At 35.0% G+C, this 7,465-nt stretch overlaps 1 pseudogene; it reads left to right on the plus strand.

The window, feature by feature from the left end:
- The first annotated feature begins 6,434 nt into the window (after positions 1-6,434).
- Positions 6,435-7,061, plus strand: LOC141492307 (ER membrane protein complex subunit 4 pseudogene; annotated as a pseudogene).
- Positions 7,062-7,465: the final 404 nt, after the last annotated feature.

Raw genomic sequence — 7,465 nt, forward strand, 5'->3', positions numbered from 1 at the left:
TGCCCACATTAGTCATTTTGTGAAATAAAAATTACAACCAAAGGAAATGAAAGAAAGTCATGTGATAGGAAGGAAAACCATAAGAGATTTTTTTTTAAAAGGAACATAGTATCCATTCAGATTCTGTGATGTTTCTGTTATTTTTTTCCCTCTGCATGTGAATGACATTATCCATAACAGAACTCTCAAGGTTGTCCTTTATCTCTCTACTGCTGAGAAGCCATCATATCCATTCAGTTCACAATGCTGTTGCTAGTGTGTACTATGTTCTATTGGTTCTGCTCCCTTCACTCAACATCATTATATATTCCTTCCATTGTCTTCTAAAGTCCGACCATTCATATTTTTTATAGAGAAATGGAACTCCAGAATCTTCACATTTGACAATGTGTTCAATAATTCCCCAATTGATGGGCACACCGAAACTGTCCAGTTCTTTGCCCCTACAAAAAGAGCTTCTATAAATATTTTTAAATGTGTGGGACTATTTCCACTTTTTATAATTTGGATATAGGACAAGTATTGGTATTGCTGGGTCAAAGAATATGATCAGTTTTTATTGCTCTCTGGGTAAACTTTCAGATTGCTCTCGAGACTGGATTAGTGCACAACTCCATCAACAATGCAGCAATATTCCTATCTTTCCACAACCTCTCCAACACTGATCATTCTCCCTTTTTGTCACCTTAGTCAATGTGATAGGGATGAAGTGGTAACTAATAATTGTTTAAATTTGCACTTCTCTAATCTTTAATGGTTTGGAGCAATTTTTATATAATTTCATATATATATATAATATAGCTTTAATTTCTTCTCTGCCTTTTAATATGCTTTGAATATTTTATCAATTGGGAAATAATGTGAAATCTAACAAATTTGTTTCAATTTTAGAAATAAGACCTTTATCAGACCCCCTAGAATGTGAATATTGTTTCCCAGCTTTCTGGGCAGCATTGAATAATTAGTACCAAAATTTTTAAGTTAATATTTAATATAGTCAAAATCATCAATTTTGCAATTTATAATGTACTTTATTTTTTTGTTTGGGCATAAATTCCTCCCCTTTCCATAGATATGACAGATAAAGTACTTCTCGGTTCATTAATTTATCTATGATATAGCATTTATGTCTGAATCCTGTACCTATATTGACCTAATTTTGGTATAGTGTGAGATGTAAGTCTGTCCCTAGTTTTTGCTATATTCTTTTCCATTTTTCAATCAGCTTTGTTGAATATAAGTTGTTATCCTAGAAGGAAATTCTTTGGGTTTATCAAACAATAGATTACTTTAATCATTTACTACTGTTTCTTTTGTTCCCATTCCAATTCACTGGTTCATTAGTCTATTTCTTAACCAGTAGGAGATCATTTTGATGACTACCGCTTTATAATGTTAGTAGCTCTTTAGATTTGTTTCCTATTAGTTTCCTTGATATTCTTGACATTTTGCTGCTCCCGATGAATTCTGTTCCTGTTTTACTAGCTCTGTAAAATAGATTTTAGGTAGTTTGTTTGAATTTCATCCTGGAAGAATTTTACTTCATCCTGATTTCTCCAAAAGTCAACAGCTTCCTTTACTTCCATTTTACATTTGAAGGAGTTATTTTCTTCAGAGAACTTTTTTATCTCCTTTTCCAGTTGGCCAGTTCTGTTTTGTAAGGCATTCTTCTCCTCATTTGCCTTGTGTTTTGTTTTTTCCATTTGACCTAAATTGGTTTTCAATATATTATTTTCTTCAATATTTTTTTGTATTTCTTTCACCAAGCTGCTGATTTGGCTTTCATGATTTTTCTGCATTGCTCTCATTTCTCCTCCCAATTTTTCCTCCACCTCCCTTGATTTTCAAAGTTTTTTTGAGCACATTCATAATCTGAGCCCATTTTCTATTTCTCTTGGAGGTGTTGGATATGGAAGCTTTGAGTTTTTCATCATCTGATTAATGTGTTTTGATCTTCCATGGGACCAAAGTATTTTTCTATGGTCAGATTCTTCCTTTTCTGTTGTTTCCTCATTTCCTTGGCCCAAGACTAATTTACAGGACACCCTACTGGGACTTTTATTCCTCCAAGGTCTTGTGCTCTCTTGCCTGTGCTTTGATATGTAGAAGATTACAGATGCTCCCCTCTACCCCAGAGCTGTGAGGAGGGTCCCTGCTGTCTTAATATGGAAGGCCAAACTACAACCTGGACCCGAGTGTGGGCAAACAGCATAGTCCTGGGAGAGCAGAGAGATCTCTGTAGTCTCCCCAGACCCCTTTACCATCTGTGAGCTGTGCTGTGGGTGTAGGCTGCTTTCCCCTGATTCTTGCAGCAGGTTCTGATGCCAGTGCTCCTCACCCCACACTTATACTGGTGTAGGAGAGCTCTCCTACTGCCCCTTCAAGCTGTTCCTGGTGATAGCTGGGCTGGGCTGGGCTGGGTTGCACTGAGCTGCAGTTGGGGCTTTTTTCTAACTCCTGGTCCTGGTGAAACATATCTTTCCTGACAAAATTCTAAGTTATCTTGGACTGGGAAAATGTATCAGTCTTGCTGTGGGTTCTGCTCCTTTAAATTTTGACTAGAGTAATAATTTAATGGGTTTTTTGGTGTTTTAGGGGGAAGGAGTTGGTAAATGCTGCCTTCATGCAAACATCTTGCCTTCTCCCCCCCCCCCCCACCATGTAGTTTCATTGGTATGTCACTGAATAAATAATTTGATTTTGGCTAGAATAGTCATTTTTATGGTGTTAATTCAGTTTATCCATGAGCAACCTCTTCCCAATTGTTTGGATCTGACTTAATTTTTGTGAAAAACATTTTGTTATGGTATTGATACAGTTTCTGGGTTTGTTTTGGAAGGTAAATTTCAAAATACTTTATGTTATCTACAGTTACTTTAAATGGTTTTTCTATTTCTATCTCTTGCCCTTGGACTTTGCTGTTCACACACACACACACACACACACACACACACACAAGCATATATATAAATATATATATATATATATATATATATATAAATGTTTATTATTTATGTCAGTATATCTTGCTACTTTGCTTAAGCTATTCATTGTTTCAAGTTATTTTTTTGGTTGATTTTCTTGGATCTATAAGTATACCATCATATAATCTACAAAGAGTGAAAGTTTTGCTTCCTCATTGCTAATTCTAATTCCTTCAATTTCTTTTTATTTTCTTATTGCTAAAATGACCCCCAGAATAAAAATTCCAAGAATTATCATGACCAAATTCCAGATTCTCATCTAAAGGAGAAAATACTGCTAGCAGTCAAAAAGAAGAAATTTAAATAAAAAAGAACTGCAATTAGAATGGCAGAGGACATATAAAGGACTTTCTTAGGAGAAGGCTAGACATTAGTGAATAAATAACACCATGTGAAGAGATACAACGACCCATTATAATAGAGGAAGGAAGGGAGGATGTGAACCCTGAGTAAATTCTATTCTTTTTTTAATTAAAAATTTTATTTATTATGAGTTTTGCAATTTTTTATAAATTTTATTCTTAATAGATTTGACCAAGAGAGGAAATAATCTGTATTGCCAATTGAGTTTAGAAATCTTTCCAAAGTTGGGGAGTAGGGGGCACAGGGTGTGATAAAAGGAAAGGTAGAGGTAAAAGCAAAGTTAAAGATAAAAATTAAAATAAAAGTTAAAGGGAAAGGGGAGTGAAAAATTGGTGGGGAGGAAAAAAGAGGAAAGGAAAGAGAAAAGTAAAAATGGGAAAAGATAGCATAGAGACAAACATAGGATTAATAATCTTTACTATATGGGGCAGCTAGGCTGAGCAGTGGATAGAACACCAGTCCTGGAGTTAGGAGTACCAGAGTTCAAATCTGGCCTCGGACACTTAATAATTACCTAGCTGTGTGGCCTTGGGCTAGCCACTTAACCCCATTACCTTGCAAAAACCTAAAAAAATAATCTTTACTACAAATGTGAATGGGATAAACTCTTTAATAAAATAGAAGCAGATAACAGAATGGATTAAAATCCAGAATCCTATACTATGTTGTTTATAAGAAACATATTTGAAGCAGAGAGATACAAAAGGTTAAAGCAATACATATTATACTTTAGCAGAAATAAAAAAAATTAGGGATTACAATGTGGATCTCAGACAAAGCAAAGGAAAAAGTGATATCATTTAAAGGGATATGGAAGGAAACTACATCTTCTTAAAAGGCATCGTAGGCTCCAAATCATTATTGATTATAAAAAGGAAAATTGAAATAACCCTAATGTACTACCTCATACCTATCTAATTGCTCAACATGACAAAAAAATAAAATGATCAATATTGAAGGGGAATGTGAGATAAAAGATGGCACTAATGCATTATTGGTGGAATTGTGAACAGATTAAAACTTTCTGGAGAGCAATTTGGAACTATACCCAAGAGGCAATACCTTTGATCCAGCAATACCTAAGAATACCAAAGCAATACCAAAAAATCATTTTTAGAGGAAAAATCTCACATGTTCAAAAATATTTTAATAGTTCTTTTTTATAGTGGCAAATAAATGGAAATTGAAGGAATGCCCATCAATTGGGGAATGACTGAACAAAATGAAGCATATGAATGTTATAAAGAACTATTGTTTTATAAGAAACCAAGAAATCAGCTGGACTTCAGAATAGCCTGGAAAGACTTGCAAGAACTGATGCTGAGTAGAGTGAGCAGAACTAGAAGAACATGGTATACATTTACAGCAGCATTGTAAGATTGTCAACTATGATGGATTTGCTTTTTTTTTAGCAATATAATACTCAAAGACAATTCTAAAGAATTTATAATGTAAAATGCTATCCTCATTCAGAGAAGGAACTATGGATTCTAAATGTAGACCAAAGCATACTATTTTAAATTTTATTTTTTTTTTATTTTATGAGATTGTCCTCTTACATTTTTATTCCCTTTTGTTCTTATTCTTTTTTATAATATGATTAATATCAAAATATGTTTAGCATTGTTATATATGTATAACATATTAGATTACTCTCCATTTTGGTGAAAGAAGAGGAGAAAGGAGAGGAGAAAATACAGAATTCACAACCTTAAAAAAATGATTGCTGAAAACTATCACTTGCATGTAGTTTTAAAGATGAATAAATAAATAATTTTGTTAAAAGCAGTGGTAAAGTGAGATTTTTAGAGAATCTCTAAACCTTTTGGTTCAGGTTATTTATAAAATGGGCTTGGGGATGCCAAAAAGTACTTTTAGATTTAAAGAAAAAATGAATTTATCTTCTTGGTGAGTAAGTCATAGTAACTGGTTAGAGTACTCTAACCAGTTACTATGACTTATTCATTCTTCCTAGCACAAAATTTGTTGATCAAATCTTTTACATTTGTTCGTTTGTGGAATTTTTGACAAATGTAAGAAAATTAATTTTTCTTTTATATTTAATGGCTAATTATTCAATAAGGACAATGGTCTTTTTCCCATTTTCTATTTTCTCATCCAGAAATTCACCAGTTCAAGAAATCTAATCAGACACTAAAGACACTAAAAAAAACTCTACTTTAACTTATGGTTGTGGTCCTGCTCATTGAATTTTGTCAGAAATGTCTGGGAAATGTTGAATTTCCACTTTTCTCAGACAGGTGATAGGGAAAGTAATAGATAAAGATTTGTGTGATCCAAGACAAGTATCCCAAAGACCCTCAATTCAAGATAACCCATCTACCCATTATAATATTCATTCTCTTATTGACCAAGCAGAATTGCTTGACACCCTTCAGGCAAACCCACTCTTCTAAGGGTTTATGAACTGAGAGCTCTCTGCCACTTTTGTCTAAGAGAGATACCTAAATTACCATGCTTTAATTTATAAATGTGTTGGCATTATTTATTTTACTTTAACTATTTTATTTGTTTTTTTTTCCAATAAAGGCAATGCTACTTTTTAACCTATCATTTTCCACAAGGTTTTGAGTTTTACAATTTTTCTCCCTCCTTTCCCTCCCTCTCCCCTCTCTGTGACAGAAAGAAATCTGATATAAGGTCTATATTTATAACCATGCTAAACATAGATTGATATTTTATATGTTGTGAGAGAAGGATCAGATCCAAACAGAAGAAAGAGCTTTGGAGAGAAAAATGACATAATACATAATACAACTTTTAAAAATTGAAGATAATAAACTTTGATCATCATTCAAACTCCATAGTTTTTTCTCTGGATGGTATTTTCCATCAAAAGTCTTTTTAAATTGTATTTGGTTATTGTACTGTTGATATGAACAAGTCCATCATGTCTGTGTAATGTTCTTTTGGTTCTGCTGATTTCATTTAGCATTAATTCATGCAAGGCTTTACAGGCTTTTCTGAAATCCTATCCTTCATGGATTCTTGTAGAACAATAGTGCCCCATCAATGTGATGATATTATTTTAAAAATAACTAATTTAATTGGAGGCTGGTCGGGGTCCCGGTGCATCCTGGGAAGCTCCCACGGTCCGGGCCTTCTTCCTTGTACGCGGCTTAGGAGGCGACTGTTGCTATGACGACCCAGGCAAGTTTGGTGGCAAACCCAGGCCGGCGCTTCAAGTGGGCCATTGAGCTCAGCGGCCCCGGAGGGGGCAGCAGAGGCCGAAGTGACCGGGCTGGTGGCCAGGGAGATTCCATGTATCCAGTGGGTTACCTGGACAAGCAAGTACCTGACACCAGTGTACAGGAAACAGACCAGATCCTGGTAGAAAAGCGTTGTTGGGACATTGCCCTGGGTCCCCTCAAACAGATCCCCATGAACCTTTTCATCATGTACATGGCAGGCAACACTATCTCCATCTTCCCTACCATGATGGTGTGCATGATGGCCTGGCGACCCATTCAAGCACTTATGGCCATTTCAGCCACTTTCAAGATGCTGGAGAGTTCAAGCCAGAATTTCCTCCAGGGCTTGGTCTATCTCATTGGGAACCTCATGGGGTTGGCTTTAGCTGTCTATAAATGCCAGTCCATGGGGCTGCTCCCCACCCATGCATCAGACTGGTTGGCTTTCATTGAACCCCCAGAGAGAATGGTCGGCTACTCTTATGATCAAGGGAAAACATGAATTGGAAGCTCTCTCATGCTTGGATCCCATTTCATTTTTGTCATTTGTCCCTTCTCAGTAACACTTTCAGTCTGTACTGCTTTATAAAGGTCTTCTGTGCTGAAAAGAATTTAAAAACTTCTATTTTCAAAGGTGAAAAAGAACAAAGTTTTAGAGAACTAATGAAGAAAAACTACAGAGTTGCTCCTGGCTGAAAATAATATAAAAAACTTTATTTATGTTTCCAATACAGAGCAAAAAAAACAATCAAAACCATAATTCCATGTAAACAAGAGTGGCTGCTTCAGCCTCTCCTCTCAATAAATAAAACTGCTCAGAACAGTTCTTGGAAAAGAAAAAAAAATAACTAATTTATCCAGAAATTATCTCTTAGAATTTTGTAATTATCACGCTGGTTATATGTT

This window comes from Macrotis lagotis, chromosome 6, assembly GCF_037893015.1.
Source record: "Macrotis lagotis isolate mMagLag1 chromosome 6, bilby.v1.9.chrom.fasta, whole genome shotgun sequence".
Taxonomy (NCBI): Eukaryota; Metazoa; Chordata; class Mammalia; order Peramelemorphia; family Peramelidae; genus Macrotis; species Macrotis lagotis.